This window comes from Coturnix japonica, chromosome 16 (genome assembly GCF_054131305.1).
Source record: "Coturnix japonica strain WE chromosome 16, WE-NBRP24, whole genome shotgun sequence".
Classification (NCBI taxonomy): domain Eukaryota; kingdom Metazoa; phylum Chordata; class Aves; order Galliformes; family Phasianidae; genus Coturnix; species Coturnix japonica.
Window position 1 is genome coordinate 9,899,230 of NC_140678.1, and position 17,678 is coordinate 9,916,907.

A 17,678-nucleotide genomic window follows, 5' to 3' on the forward strand; every position below is an offset into this window, starting at 1 on the left:
AAAACCAAACCCCAAAGCTAAAACCAACCCTACCCCAAACCCAAACCCCAAACCTAAAACCAACCCTACTCCAAACCCAAACCAAAACCAACCCTACCCCAAACCAAAACCCCAAACCTAAAACCAACCCTACCCTGAACCCAAACCCCAAACCTAAAACCAATCCTATCCCAAACCCAAACCCCAAACCTAAAACCAACCCTGCCCCAAACCCAAACCCCAAAGCTAAAACCACAGCTACCCCAAACCCAAACCCCAAACCTAAACCCAACATAGACACAAAACCAAACTCCAAAGCTAAAACCAACCCTACCCCAAACCCAATCCTCAAACCCAAACCCAACATAGACACAAACCCACTGTGACCTTCAAGGACCCTCCTGTGCTGGTGTGTCACAATGACACTCTGACCTCATAGAAGCAACCCAGGGTGGGGCAGGGGCAGTGGGGCAGCACGGAACCCACCGGCCCCATTCTGCAATTGGTTCAGGTCCTGCAAGGAGCTGTGTGAGCGGTGCAGCAATGCGGGCCCAATTTGCCAGCAGAACATTAACAGCGCTGCAGTGTCTGAAGCTGCTGCAGGAGCAGAAGCAGGTGAGCAATGAATGGATGAGCAGCATTGGGTTGAGCTGCAGCTGGATGGAGGGCAACCTGCACAAGGCATGGCAGCACTGGGTTGAGCTGCAACTGGAGGGCACCCTGCACATAGCATGGCAGCATTGGGTTGAGCTGCTGCTGGATGTGTCATGTCACTCACATATACAAGAAGGGGAGCAGGGAGGACCCGGGGAACTACAGGCCGGTGAGTCTCACCTCCGTGCCTGGGAATATCATGGAACAGATCGTCCTGGACAACATGCTCCATTACATAAAGAATGAGCATGTGATCCGAGACAGCCAGCACGGCTTCACCATGGGAAGGTCATGCTTAACTAATCTTGTGGCCTTCTATGATGGAGTGACGGTGTTGGTGGACGAAGGGAAGGTGACTGATGTCATTTACCTGGACCTGAGCAAGGCCTTTGACATGGTCCCCCATCACATCCTCATCTCCAAATTGGAGGGAAGTGGATGTGATGGGTGGACAACTCGATGGATAAGCAATTGGTTGAAAGGCCGCAGACAGAGGGTGGTGGTCAATGGCTCTATGTCCAGGTGGAGGCCAGTAACGAGCGGTGTCCCTCAAGGGTCTGTCTTGGGATCGGTGCTCTTGAACATCTTTATTAATGACATTGATAAGGGAATTGAGTGCACCCTCAGCAAGTTTGCTGACGACACCAAGCTGAGTGGTGCGGTCGATACGTTGGAAGGAAGGGGTGCCATTCAGAGGGACCTCAACAGACTAGAAAGCTGGGCTTGTGTGAATCTAATGAGGATCAACACGGCAAAGTGCAAGGTTTTGCACATGGGCCGGAAGAACCCCAGGCACCTGTACAGGCTGGGAGGAGTTGTCCTTGAGAGCAGCTCGGCTGAGAAGGACCTGGGGGTCCTGATGGACAAGAGACTTAACATGAGCCAGCAGTGCGCTCTGGCAGCTTGGAAAGCAAATGGGATCCTGGGCTCCATCAGGAGAGGGGTGGTCAGCAGGGATAGGGATTGTCCCTCTCTACTCAGCTCTTGTGAGGCCCCATCTGGAGTACTGTGTCCAGGTGTGGAGCCCTCAGTACAAGAAAGGCATAGAGATTTTGGAAAGGGTCCAGAGGAGGGCCATCAAGGAGCAGCTCGGCAGAAAAAGACCTAGGGGTCCTGATAGATGAGAAACTTAACATGAGCCAGCAGTGCGCTCTGGCAGCCCGGAGAGCAAATGGGATCCTGGGCTCCATCAGGAGAGGGGTGGTCAGCAGGGATAGGGAGGTGATCGTCCCTCTCTACTCTGCTCTTGTGAGGCCCCATCTGGAGTACTGTGTCCAGGTGTGGAGCCCTCAGTACAAAAAAGATATGGAGATATTGGAAAGGGTCCAGAGGAGGGCCACAAAGATGATCAGGGGGCTGGAGCACCTCCCCTATGAGGACAGGCTGAGGAAGTTGGGTTTGTTCAGCCTGGAGAAGAGAAGGTTGCGGGGCGACCTCATTGCAGCCTTTCAATACCTGAAGGGAACTTACTCCCAGGAAGGGAGTAAACTCTTCGAAAGGGCTGATAATAGCAGGACTAGGGGAAATGGTTTTAAGTTGAAGGAGGGAAGATTTAGGTTGGATGTTAGGGGAAAGTTCTTTACTAGAAGAGTGGTTAGGTCCTGGAACAGGCTGCCCAGTGAGGTTGTGGATGCCCCGTCCTTGGAGGTGTTCAAGGCCAGGTTGGACGGGGCCCTGGGCAACCTGATCTAGTAGAGGTGTATGTTTGGTGGCCCTGCTAGGCAGGGGGATTGGAACTACATGATCCTTGAGGTCCCTTCCAACCCGGGTAATTCTGTGATTCTGTGATTCTGTGATTCCCTGGTTCTTAATGACCTTCAAGGACTCTTCCATCACAAACCATGCTTTGCGTCTGTGACCTTCAAGGACCCTCCAGTGCTGGTGTGTCACAATGACACTCTGACCTCATAGAAGCCACCCAGGGTGGGGCAGGGGCAGTGGGGCAGCACGGAACCCACCGGCCCCATTCTGCAATTGGCTCAGGTCCTGCAAGGAGCTGTGTGAGCAGTGCAGCAATGCGGGCCCAATTTGCCAGCGGAACATTAACAGCGCTGCAGTGTCTGAAGCTGCTGCAGGAGCAGAAGCAGGTGAGCAACGAATGGACGAGACGCATTGGGTTGAGCTGCAGCTGGATGGAGGGCAACCTGCACATGGCATAGCAGTACTGGGTTGAGCTGCAACTGGAGGGCACCCTGCACATCGCATGGCAGCATTGGGTTAAGCAGCAAAGGGAGGGCAACCTGCTCAAGTCATGGCAGCATTGGGTTGACCTTCATCTGGAGACAGATAACTGGGGTAGAAATGTCTTTATTTTGTAGAGGAAAACAGGAATTCTTGAAACAATGGATTCTCTTATCCAACAAAACAACATTCAGTAAAGAAAATATCTTCTTTGGGGATGAAAACCATTATTTGGTTTAGAAAATGCAATTTTTAGGGATGAAAATAATTTTATTTGGTAAGAAAAATGTATTTTTGCAAGGATAAAGAGTGATACTCAAAAATGAACTTTTTATTTCTTTCAGAGATAAGTACAGCTATTGGTGTCAAAGTTCTCTATATCTTGACAGAAATCGATATTTCGGGTGGAAATGTCCTTATTTTGTAGAGGAATACAGGAATTCTGGAAACAATCTACCATGTTATGCTCCAAAGCATAATTTTGTAGAGATAATGTCTTCCTTTGGGTATGAAAACCAGTATTTTGTTTAGAAAATGCTATTTTTAGGAATGAAAAGAATTATTTTGGCAAGAAAATGAAATTTTTGCAAGGATAATTAGTGATACTTATGAGATTCCTTTATATTTCTGAGATAAGAAAGGATATTAGTGTGAAAGTTTTCTACATTATGACACAACTTGATATTTCTGGTGGGAATGTCCTTATTTTGTAGAGGAATTTGGGAATTGTAGAAACACCGTATTCTATTTTGCTCCAAAGCATCATTCTGTAGGGAAAATTTCTTCTTTTCGCGATGAAAAGCAGATGTGGTTAAGAATATGCTATTCATAGGAATGAAAAGCATTTTCTTAGGTAAGAAAAAAATATTTTTGCCAGAATACGAAGTGATACTTAAGAGAGGACTCCTTATATCTGGAAGAAGTGGCGATATTCCTGTGTAAATTTTAAAATTTCTTACAGAAATTGTCAGTTTGGGTGGAAATGTCCATAGTTTGTAGAGGAAAATAGGTATTCTGGTAGAAATGCATCCTATAATGCTACAGTGCATCATTTTCTAGAGAAAATATCTTCTTTTGGTTATGAAAACAGGTATTAGGTTTAGAAAATGCTATTTTTAGTGAAGAAAATTCATATTTTCAAAAGAAACTCAAATATTTGCCAGGATAAATGGTGATGCTTTAGAGAGAACTTATTATTTCTGGTCTATGTAGTGAAAGTTGTGTGTAAATTTCAAAAATTAGAACAGAAATTGATCTTTAGGGGGGAAGTGTCCTTATTTGAAAGAGGAATTCCGGTATTCTGTAAACAGTGTATCATATTATGCTGCAAATATTCATTTTTTAGAGGAACTGTCTTCTTTTGAGGATGAAACCCAGTATTTTGGGGAGAGAATGATATTTTTAGGGCTGAAAAGCATTGTATTTGTTAAGAAAAATGTATTTTTGCAAGGATAAGAAGTGATACTCAAGAATGTACCTTTTTTTTTTTTCTGGGATAAGTACTGCTATTATTGTCAAAGTTCTCTAAATCTTGACAGAAATTGATATTTTGGGTGGAAATGTCCTTATTTTGTAGAGGAATACAGGAATTCATGAAACACTGTATTCTATTATGCTCCAACGGAATATTCTGTAGAGATAATGTCTACCTTTGGGGATGAAAACCAGTATTTTGTTTAGAAAATGCTATTTTTAGGAATGAAAAGCATTAGTTTGGTAAGAAAATGAAATATTTGAAAGGATAATTAGTGATACTTATGAGATTCCTTTTTATTTCTGAGATAAGCAAGGATATTAGTGTGAAAGTTTTCTACATTATGACACAACTTGATATTTCTGGTGGGAATGTCCTTATTTTGTAGAGGAATTTGGGAATTCTTGAATCACTGTATTCTATTAGGCTCCAAAGCATCATTCTGTAGGGATAAAGTCTTTCTTTGTGTATGAAAACCAGTATTTTGTTTAGAAATGCTATTTTTAGGAATGAAATGCTTTATTTTTGAAAGAAAATGAAATTTTTGCAAGGAGAATTAGTGATACTTCAGTGATAACTTTTTATTTCTGGTATGTGTAGTGATATTCGTGTGAAAATTTTTAATGTTTTGACAGAAATTGATATTTCGGGTGGAACTGTCCTTATTTTGTAGAGTAAAACTGGTGTTCTGGAAACAATGTGTCATATTATGCTCCTAAGTATCATTTAGTAGAGAGAATATCTTCTTTTGGGAATTAAAAACCGTATGTTGTTTAGAACATACTATTCTCAGGAATGAAAAGCATTTTCTTAGGTAAGAAAAATGTATTTTTGCCAGAATACGGAGTGATACTTAAGAGAGAACTTCTTATTTCTGGAAGAAGTGGTGATATTCATGTGTAAATGGTAAAAATTTTAACAGAAATTGTCATTTTGGGTGGAAATGTCCATAATTTGTAGAGGAAAACGGGTATTCTGGTAGAAATGCATCCTATAATGCTACAGTGCATCATTTTCTAGAGAAAATATCTTCTTTTGGTTCTGAAAACAGGTATTAGGTTTAGAAAATGCTATTTTTAGTGAAGAAAATTCATATTTTCAAAAGAAACTCAAATATTTGCCAGGATAAATGGTGATGCTTTAGAGAGAACTTATTATTTCTGGTCTATGTAGTGAAAGTCGTGTGTAAATTTCAAAAATTAGAACAGAAATTGATCTTTAGGGGGGAAGTGTCCTTATTTGAAAGAGGAATTCCAATATTCTGTAAACAGTGTATCATATTATGCTGCAAATATTCATTTTTTAGAGGAACTGTCTTCTTTTGAGGATGAAACCCAGTATTTTGGGGAGAAAATGATATTTTTAGGGCTGAAAAGCATTGTATTTGTTAAGAAAAATGTATTTTTGCAAGGATAAGAAGTGATACTCAAGAATGTACCTTTTATTTTTTTCTGGGATAAGTACTGCTATTAATGTCACAGTTCTCTAAATCTTGACAGAAATTGATATTTTGGGTGGAAATGTCCTTATTTTGTAGAGGAATACAGGAATTCATGAAACACTGTATTCTATTATGCTCCAAAGGAACATTCTGTAGAGATAATGTCTACCTTTGGGGATGAAAACCAGTATTTTGTTTAGAAAATGCTATTTTTAGGAATGAAAAGCATTAGTTTGGTAAGAAAATGAAATATTTGAAAGGATAATTAGTGATACTTATGAGATTCCTTTTTATTTCTGAGATAAGCAAGGATATTAGTGTGAAAGTTTTCTACATTATGACACAACTTGATATTTCTGGTGGGAATGTCCTTATTTTGTAGAGGAATTTGGGAATTCTTGAATCACTGTATTCTATTAGGCTCCAAAGCATCATTCTGTAGGGATAAAGTCTTTCTTTGTGTATGAAAACCAGTATTTTGTTTAGAAATGCTATTTTTAGGAATGAAATGCTTTATTTTTGAAAGAAAATGAAATTTTTGCAAGGATAATTAGTGATACTTCAGTGATAACTTTTTATTTCTGGTATGTGTAGTGATATTCGTGTGAAAATTTTTAATGTTTTGACAGAAATTGATATTTCGGGTGGAACTGTCCTTATTTTGTAGAGTAAAACTGGTGTTCTGGAAACAATGTGTCATATTATGCTCCTAAGTATCATTTAGTAGAGAGAATATCTTCTTTTGGGAATTCAAAACCATATGTTGTTTAGAACATACTATTCTCAGGAATGAAAAGCATTTTCTTAGGTAAGAAAAATGTATTTTTGCCAGAATACGGAGTGATACTTAAGAGAGAACTTCTTATTTCTGGAAGAAGTGGTGATATTCATGTGTAAATGGTAAAAATTTTAACAGAAATTGTCATTTTGGGTGGAAATGTCCATAATTTGTAGAGGAAAATAGGTATTCTGGTAGAAATGCATCCTATAATGCTACAGTGCATCATTTTCTAGAGAAAATATCTTCTTTTGGTTCTGAAAACAGGTATTAGGTTTAGAAAATGCTATTTTTAGTGAAGAAAATTCATATTTTCAAAAGAAACTCGAATATTTGCCAGGATAAATGGTGATGCTTTAGAGAGAACTTATTATTTCTGGTCTATGTAGTGAAAGTCATGTGTAAATTTCAAAAATTAGAACAGAAATTGATCTTTAGGGGGGAAGTGTCCTTATTTGAAAGAGGAATTCCGGTATTCTGTAAACAATGTATCATATTATGCTGCAAATATTCATTTTTTAGAGGAACTGTCTTCTTTTGAGGATGAAACCCAGTATTTTGGGGAGAAAATGATATTTTTAGGGCTGAAAAGCATTGTATTTGTTAAGAAAAATGTATTTTTGCAAGGATAAGAAGTGATACTCAAGAATGTACCTTTTTTTTTTTCTGGGATAAGTACTGCTATTAATGTCACAGTTCTCTAAATCTTGACAGAAATTGATATTTTGGGCGGAAATGTCCTTATTTTGTAGAGGAATACAGGAATTCATGAAACACTGTATTCTATTATGCTCCAAAGGAACATTCTGTAGAGATAATGTCTACCTTTGGGGATGAAAACCAGTATTTTGTTTAGAAAATGCTATTTTTAGGAATGAAAAGCATTAGTTTGGTAAGAAAATGAAATATTTGAAAGGATAATTAGTGATACTTATGAGATTCCTTTTTATTTCTGAGATAAGCAAGGATATTAGTGTGAAAGTTTTCTACATTATGACACAACTTGATATTTCTGGTGGGAATGTCCTTATTTTGTAGAGGAATTTGGGAATTCTTGAATCACTGTATTCTATTAGGCTCCAAAGCATCATTCTGTAGGGATAAAGTCTTTCTTTGTGTATGAAAACCAGTATTTTGTTTAGAAATGCTATTTTTAGGAATGAAATGCTTTATTTTTGAAAGAAAATGAAATTTTTGCAAGGATAATTAGTGATACTTCAGTGATAACTTTTTATTTCTGGTATGTGTAGTGATATTCGTGTGAAAATTTTTAATGTTTTGACAGAAATTGATATTTCGGGTGGAACTGTCCTTATTTTGTAGAGTAAAACTGGTGTTCTGGAAACAATGTGTCATATTATGCTCCTAAGTATCATTTAGTAGAGAGAATATCTTCTTTTGGGAATTCAAAACCATATGTTGTTTAGAACATACTATTCTCAGGAATGAAAAGCATTTTCTTAGGTAAGAAATATGTATTTTTGCCAGAATACGGAGTGATACTTAAGAGAGAACTTCTTATTTCTGGAAGAAGTGGTGATATTCATGTGTAAATGGTAAAAAATTTAACAGAAATTGTCATTTTGGGTGGAAATGTCCATAATTTGTAGAGGAAAACGGGTATTCTGGTAGAAATGCATCCTATAATGCTACAATGCATCATTTTCTAAAGAAAATATCTTCTTTTGGTTCTGAAAACAGGTATTAGGTTTAGAAAATGCTATTTTTAGTGAAGAAAATTCATATTTTCAAAAGAAACTCAAATATTTGCCAGGATAAATGGTGATGCTTTAGAGAGAACTTATTATTTCTGGTCTATGTAGTGAAAGTCGTGTGTAAATTTCAAAAATTAGAACAGAAATTGATCTTTAGGGGGGAAGTGTCCTTATTTGAAAGAGGAATTCCGGTATTCTGTAAACAATGTATCATATTATGCTGCAAATATTCATTTTTTAGAGGAACTGTCTTCTTTTGAGGATGAAACCCAGTATTTTGGGGAGAAAATGATATTTTTAGGGCTGAAAAGCATTGTATTTGTTAAGAAAAATGTATTTTTGCAAGGATAAGAAGTGATACTCAAGAATGTACCTTTTTTTTTTTTCTGGGATAAGTACTGCTATTATTGTCAAAGTTCTCTAAATCTTGACAGAAATTGATATTTTGGGCGGAAATGTCCTTATTTTGTAGAGGAATACAGGAATTCATGAAACACTGTATTCTATTATGCTCCAAAGGAACATTCTGTAGAGATAATGTCTACCTTTGGGGATGAAAACCAGTATTTTGTTTAGAAAATGCTATTTTTAGGAATGAAAAGCATTAGTTTGGTAAGAAAATGAAATATTTGAAAGGATAATTAGTGATACTTATGAGATTCCTTTTTATTTCTGAGATAAGCAAGGATATTAGTGTGAAAGTTTTCTACATTATGACACAACTTGATATTTCTGGTGGGAATGTCCTTATTTTGTAGAGGAATTTGGGAATTCTTGAATCACTGTATTCTATTAGGCTCCAAAGCATCATTCTGTAGGGATAAAGTCTTTCTTTGTGTATGAAAACCAGTATTTTGTTTAGAAATGCTATTTTTAGGAATGAAATGCTTTATTTTTGAAAGAAAATGAAATTTTTGCAAGGATAATTAGTGATACTTCAGTGATAACTTTTTATTTCTGGTATGTGTAGTGATATTCGTGTGAAAATTTTTAATGTTTTGACAGAAATTGATATTTCGGGTGGAACTGTCCTTATTTTGTAGAGTAAAACTGGTGTTCTGGAAACAATGTGTCATATTATGCTCCTAAGTATCATTTAGTAGAGAGAATATCTTCTTTTGGGAATTCAAAACCATATGTTGTTTAGAACATACTATTCTCAGGAATGAAAAGCATTTTCTTAGGTAAGAAATATGTATTTTTGCCAGAATACGGAGTGATACTTAAGAGAGAACTTCTTATTTCTGGAAGAAGTGGTGATATTCATGTGTAAATGGTAAAAAATTTAACAGAAATTGTCATTTTGGGTGGAAATGTCCATAATTTGTAGAGGAAAACGGGTATTCTGGTAGAAATGCATCCTATAATGCTACAATGCATCATTTTCTAGAGAAAATATCTTCTTTTGGTTCTGAAAACAGGTATTAGGTTTAGAAAATGCTATTTTTAGTGAAGAAAATTCATATTTTCAAAAGAAACTCAAATATTTGCCAGGATAAATGGTGATGCTTTAGAGAGAACTTATTATTTCTGGTCTATGTAGTGAAAGTCGTGTGTAAATTTCAAAAATTAGAACAGAAATTGATCTTTAGGGGGGAAGTGTCCTTATTTGAAAGAGGAATTCCGGTATTCTGTAAACAATGTATCATATTATGCTGCAAATATTCATTTTTTAGAGGAACTGTCTTCTTTTGAGGATGAAACCCAGTATTTTGGGGAGAAAATGATATTTTTAGGGCTGAAAAGCATTGTATTTGTTAAGAAAAATGTATTTTTGCAAGGATAAGAAGTGATACTCAAGAATGTACCTTTTATTTTTTCTGGGATAAGTACTGCTATTAATGTCACAGTTCTCTAAATCTTGACAGAAATTGATATTTTGGGCGGAAATGTCCTTATTTTGTAGAGGAATACAGGAATTCATGAAACACTGTATTCTATTATGCTCCAAAGGAACATTCTGTAGAGATAATGTCTACCTTTGGGGATGAAAACCAGTATTTTGTTTAGAAAATGCTATTTTTAGGAATGAAAAGCATTAGTTTGGTAAGAAAATGAAATATTTGAAAGGATAATTAGTGATACTTATGAGATTCCTTTTTATTTCTGAGATAAGCAAGGATATTAGTGTGAAAGTTTTCTACATTATGACACAACTTGATATTTCTGGTGGGAATGTCCTTATTTTGTAGAGGAATTTGGGAATTCTTGAATCACTGTATTCTATTAGGCTCCAAAGCATCATTCTGTAGGGATAAAGTCTTTCTTTGTGTATGAAAACCAGTATTTTGTTTAGAAATGCTATTTTTAGGAATGAAATGCTTTATTTTTGAAAGAAAATGAAATTTTTGCAAGGATAATTAGTGATACTTCAGTGATAACTTTTTATTTCTGGTATGTGTAGTGATATTCGTGTGAAAATTTTTAATGTTTTGACAGAAATTGATATTTCGGGTGGAACTGTCCTTATTTTGTAGAGTAAAACTGGTGTTCTGGAAACAATGTGTCATATTATGCTCCTAAGTATCATTTAGTAGAGAGAATATCTTCTTTTGGGAATTCAAAACCATATGTTGTTTAGAACATACTATTCTCAGGAATGAAAAGCATTTTCTTAGGTAAGAAAAATGTATTTTTGCCAGAATACGGAGTGATACTTAAGAGAGAACTTCTTATTTCTGGAAGAAGTGGTGATATTCATGTGTAAATGGTAAAAATTTTAACAGAAATTGTCATTTTGGGTGGAAATGTCCATAATTTGTAGAGGAAAATAGGTATTCTGGTAGAAATGCATCCTATAATGCTACAGTGCATCATTTTCTAGAGAAAATATCTTCTTTTGGTTATGAAAACAGGTATTAGGTTTAGAAAATGCTATTTTTAGTGAAGAAAATTCATATTTTCAAAAGAAACTCAAATATTTGCCAGGATAAATGGTGATGCTTTAGAGAGAACTTATTATTTCTGGTCTATGTAGTGAAAGTCGTGTGTAAATTTCAAAAATTAGAACAGAAATTGATCTTTAGGGGGGAAGTGTCCTTATTTGAAAGAGGAATTCCGGTATTCTGTAAACAATGTATCATATTATGCTGCAAATATTCATTTTTTAGAGGAACTGTCTTCTTTTGAGGATGAAACCCAGTATTTTGGGGAGAAAATGATATTTTTAGGGCTGAAAAGCATTGTATTTGTTAAGAAAAATGTATTTTTGCAAGGATAAGAAGTGATACTCAAGAATGTACCTTTTTTTTTTTTTCTGGGATAAGTACTGCTATTATTGTCAAAGTTCTCTAAATCTTGACAGAAATTGATATTTTGGGTGGAAATGTCCTTATTTTGTAGCGGAATACAGGAATTCATGAAACACTGTATTCTATTATGCTCCAAAGGAACATTCTGTAGAGATAATGTCTATCTTTGGGGATGAAAACCAGTATTTTGTTTAGAAAACGCTATTTTTAGGAATGAAAAGCATTAGTTTTGTAAGAAAATGAAATATTTGAAAGGATAATTAGTGATACTTATGAGATTCCTTTTTATTTCTGAGATAAGCAAGGATATTAGTGTGAAAGTTTTCTACATTATGACACAACTTGATATTTTTGGTGGGAATGTCCTTATTTTGTAGAGGAATTTGGGAATTCTTGAATCACTGTATTCTATTAGGCTCCAAAGCATCATTCTGTAGGGATAAAGTCTTTCTTTGTGTATGAAAACCAGTGTTTTGTTTAGAAATGCTATTTTTAGGAATGAAATGCTTTATTTTTGAAAGAAAATGAAATTTTTGCAAGGATAATTAGTGATACTTCAGTGATAACTTTTTATTTCTGGTATGTGTAGTGATATTCGTGTGAAAATTTTTAATGTTTTGACAGAAATTGATATTTCGGGTGGAACTGTCCTTATTTTGTAGAGTAAAACTGGAGTTCTGGAAACAATGTGTCATATTATGCTCCTAAGTATCATTTAGTAGAGAGAATATCTTCTTTTGGGAATTAAAAACCATATGTTGTTTAGAACATACTATTCTCAGGAATGAAAAGCATTTTCTTAGGTAAGAAAAATGTATTTTTGCCAGAATACGGAGTGATACTTAAGAGAGAACTTCTTATTTCTGGAAGAAGTGGTGATATTCATGTGTAAATGGTAAAAATTTTAACAGAAATTGTCATTTTGGGTGGAAATGTCCATAATTTGTAGAGGAAAACGGGTATTCTGGTAGAAATGCATCCTATAATGCTACAGTGCATCATTTTCTAGAGAAAATATCTTCTTTTGGTTATGAAAACAGGTATTAGGTTTAGAAAATGCTATTTTTAGTGAAGAAAATTCATATTTTCGAAAGAAACTCAAATATTTGCCAGGATAAATGGTGATGCTTTAGAGAGAACTTATTATTTCTGGTCTATGTAGTGAAAGTCGTGTGTAAATTTCAAAAATTAGAACAGAAATTGATCTTTAGGGGGGAAGTGTCCTTATTTGAAAGAGGAATTCCGGTATTCTGTAAACAATGTATCATATTATGCTGCAAATATTCATTTTTTAGAGGAACTGTCTTCTTTTGAGGATGAAACCCAGTATTTTGGGGAGAAAATGATATTTTTAGGGCTGAAAAGCATTGTATTTGTTAAGAAAAATGTATTTTTGCAAGGATAAGAAGTGATACTCAAGAATGTACCTTTTTTTTTTTTTCTGGGATAAGTACTGCTATTATTGTCAAAGTTCTCTAAATCTTGACAGAAATTGATATTTTGGGTGGAAATGTCCTTATTTTGTAGCGGAATACAGGAATTCATGAAACACTGTATTCTATTATGCTCCAAAGGAACATTCTGTAGAGATAATGTCTATCTTTGGGGATGAAAACCAGTATTTTGTTTAGAAAACGCTATTTTTAGGAATGAAAAGCATTAGTTTTGTAAGAAAATGAAATATTTGAAAGGATAATTAGTGATACTTATGAGATTCCTTTTTATTTCTGAGATAAGCAAGGATATTAGTGTGAAAGTTTTCTACATTATGACACAACTTGATATTTTTGGTGGGAATGTCCTTATTTTGTAGAGGAATTTGGGAATTCTTGAATCACTGTATTCTATTAGGCTCCAAAGCATCATTCTGTAGGGATAAAGTCTTTCTTTGTGTATGAAAACCAGTGTTTTGTTTAGAAATGCTATTTTTAGGAATGAAATGCTTTATTTTTGAAAGAAAATGAAATTTTTGCAAGGATAATTAGTGATACTTCAGTGATAACTTTTTATTTCTGGTATGTGTAGTGATATTCGTGTGAAAATTTTTAATGTTTTGACAGAAATTGATATTTCGGGTGGAACTGTCCTTATTTTGTAGAGTAAAACTGGAGTTCTGGAAACAATGTGTCATATTATGCTCCTAAGTATCATTTAGTAGAGAGAATATCTTCTTTTGGGAATTAAAAACCATATGTTGTTTAGAACATACTATTCTCAGGAATGAAAAGCATTTTCTTAGGTAAGAAAAATGTATTTTTGCCAGAATACGGAGTGATACTTAAGAGAGAACTTCTTATTTCTGGAAGAAGTGGTGATATTCATGTGTAAATGGTAAAAATTTTAACAGAAATTGTCATTTTGGGTGGAAATGTCCATAATTTGTAGAGGAAAACGGGTATTCTGGTAGAAATGCATCCTATAATGCTACAGTGCATCATTTTCTAGAGAAAATATCTTCTTTTGGTTATGAAAACAGGTATTAGGTTTAGAAAATGCTATTTTTAGTGAAGAAAATTCATATTTTCGAAAGAAACTCAAATATTTGCCAGGATAAATGGTGATGCTTTAGAGAGAACTTATTATTTCTGGTCTATGTAGTGAAAGTCGTGTGTAAATTTCAAAAATTAGAACAGAAATTGATCTTTAGGGGGGAAGTGTCCTTATTTGAAAGAGGAATTCCGGTATTCTGTAAACAATGTATCATATTATGCTGCAAATATTCATTTTTTAGAGGAACTGTCTTCTTTTGAGGATGAAACCCAGTATTTTGGGGAGAAAATGATATTTTTAGGGCTGAAAAGCATTGTATTTGTTAAGAAAAATGTATTTTTGCAAGGATAAGAAGTGATACTCAAGAATGTACCTTTTTTTTTTTTCTGGGATAAGTACTGCTATTATTGTCAAAGTTCTCTAAATCTTGACAGAAATTGATATTTTGGGTGGAAATGTCCTTATTTTGTAGAGGAATACAGGAATTCATGAAACACTGTATTCTATTATGCTCCAAAGGAACATTCTGTAGAGATAATGTCTATCTTTGGGGATGAAAACCAGTATTTTGTTTAGAAAACGCTAGTTTTAGGAATGAAAAGCATTCGTTTGGTAAGAAAATGAAATATTTGAAAGGATAATTAGTGATACTTATGAGATTCCTTTTTATTTCTGAGATAAGCAAGGATATTAGTGTGAAAGTTTTCTACATTATGACACAACTTGATATTTTTGGTGGGAATGTCCTTATTTTGTAGAGGAATTTGGGAATTCTTGAATCACTGTATTCTATTAGGCTCCAAAGCATCATTCTGTAGGGATAAAGTCTTTGTTTGTGTATGAAAACCAGTATTTTGTTTAGAAATGCTATTTTTAGGAATGAAATGCTTTATTTTTGAAAGAAAATTAAATTTTTGCAAGGATAATTAGTGATACTTCAGTGATAACTTTTTATTTCTGGTATGTGTAGTGATATTCGTGTGAAAATTTTTAATGTTTTGACAGAAATTGATATTTCGGGTGGAACTGTCTTTATTTTGTAGAGTAAAACTGGTGTTCTGGAAACAATGTGTCATATTATGCTCCTAAGTATCATTTAGTAGAGAGAATATCTTCTTTTGGGAATTCAAAACCATATGTTGTTTAGAACATACTATTCTCAGGAATGAAAAGCATTTTCTTAGGTAAGAAATATGTATTTTTGCCAGAATACGGAGTGATACTTAAGAGAGAACTTCTTATTTCTGGAAGAAGTGGTGATATTCATGTGTAATTGGTAAAAAATTTAACAGAAATTGTCATTTTGGGTGGAAATGTCCATAATTTGTAGAGGAAAACGGGTATTCTGGTAGAAATGCATCCTATAATGCTACAATGCATCATTTTCTAGAGAAAATATCTTCTTTTGGTTCTGAAAACAGGTATTAGGTTTAGAAAATGCTATTTTTAGTGAAGAAAATTCATATTTTCAGAAGAAACTCAAATATTTGCCAGGATAAATGGTGATGCTTTAGAGAGAACTTATTATTTCTGGTCTATGTAGTGAAAGTCGTGTGTAAATTTCAAAAATTAGAACAGAAATTGATCTTTAGGGGTGAAGTGTCCTTATTTGAAAGAGGAATTCCGGTATTCTGTAAACAATGTATCATATTATGCTGCAAATATTCATTTTTTAGAGGAACTGTCTTCTTTTGAGGATGAAACCCAGTATTTTGGGGAGAAAATGATATTTTTAGGGCTGAAAAGCATTGTATTTGTTAAGAAAAATGTATTTTTGCAAGGATAAGAAGTGATACTCAAGAATGTACCTTTTTTTTTTTTTTCTGGGATAAGTACTGCTATTATTGTCAAAGTTCTCTAAATCTTGACAGAAATTGATATTTTGGGTGGAAATGTCCTTATTTTGTAGCGGAATACAGGAATTCATGAAACACTGTATTCTATTATGCTCCAAAGGAACATTCTGTAGAGATAATGTCTATCTTTGGGGATGAAAACCAGTATTTTGTTTAGAAAACGCTATTTTTAGGAATGAAAAGCATTAGTTTTGTAAGAAAATGAAATATTTGAAAGGATAATTAGTGATACTTATGAGATTCCTTTTTATTTCTGAGATAAGCAAGGATATTAGTGTGAAAGTTTTCTACATTATGACACAACTTGATATTTTTGGTGGGAATGTCCTTATTTTGTAGAGGAATTTGGGAATTCTTGAATCACTGTATTCTATTAGGCTCCAAAGCATCATTCTGTAGGGATAAAGTCTTTGTTTGTGTATGAAAACCAGTATTTTGTTTAGAAATGCTATTTTTAGGAATGAAATGCTTTATTTTTGAAAGAAAATGAAATTTTTGCAAGGATAATTAGTGATACTTCAGTGATAACTTTTTATTTCTGGTATGTGTAGTGATATTCGTGTGAAAATTTTTAATGTTTTGACAGAAATTGATATTTCGGGTGGAACTGTCCTTATTTTGTAGAGTAAAACTGGTGTTCTGGAAACAATGTGTCATATTATGCTCCTAAGTATCATTTAGTAGAGAGAATATCTTCTTTTGGGAATTCAAAACCATATGTTGTTTAGAACATACTATTCTCAGGAATGAAAAGCATTTTCTTAGGTAAGAAAAATGTATTTTTGCCAGAATACGGAGTGATACTTAAGAGAGAACTTCTTATTTCTGGAAGAAGTGGTGATATTCATGTGTAAATGGTAAAAATTTTAACAGAAATTGTCATTTTGGGTGGAAATGTCCATAATTTGTAGAGGAAAACGGGTATTCTGGTAGAAATGCATCCTATAATGCTACAGTGCATCATTTTCTAGAGAAAATATCTTTTTTTGGTTATGAAAACAGGTATTAGGTTTAGAAAATGCTATTTTTAGTGAAGAAAATTCATATTTTCAAAAGAAACTCAAATATTTGCCAGGATAAATGGTGATGCTTTAGAGAGAACTTATTATATCTGGTCTATGTAGTGAAAGTCGTGTGTAAATTTCAAAAATTAGAACAGAAATTGATCTTTAGGGGGAAAGTGTCCTTATTTGAAAGAGGAATTCCGGTATTCTGTAAACAATGTATCATATTATGCTGCAAATATTCATTTTTTAGAGGAACTGTCTTCTTTTGAGGATGAAACCCAGTATTTTGGGGAGAAAATGATATTTTTAGGGCTGAAAAGCATTGTATTTGTTAAGAAAAATGTATTTTTGCAAGGATAAGAAGTGATACTCAAGAATGTACCTTTTTTTTTTTTCTGGGATAAGTACTGCTATTATTGTCAAAGTTCTCTAAATCTTGACAGAAATTGATATTTTGGGTGGAAATGTCCTTATTTTGTAGAGGAATACAGGAATTCATGAAACACTGTATTCTATTATGCTCCAAAGGAACATTCTGTAGAGATAATGTCTACCTTTGGGGATGAAAACCAGTATTTTGTTTAGAAAATGCTATTTTTAGGAATGAAAAGCATTAGTTTGGTAAGAAAATGAAATATTTGAAAGGATAATTAGTGATACTTATGAGATTCCTTTTTATTTCTGAGATAAGCAAGGATATTAGTGTGAAAGTTTTCTACATTATGACACAACTTGATATTTTTGGTGGGAATGTCCTTATTTTGTAGAGGAATTTGGGAATTCTTGAATCACTGTATTCTATTAGGCTCCAAAGCATCATTCTGTAGGGATAAAGTCTTTGTTTGTGTATGA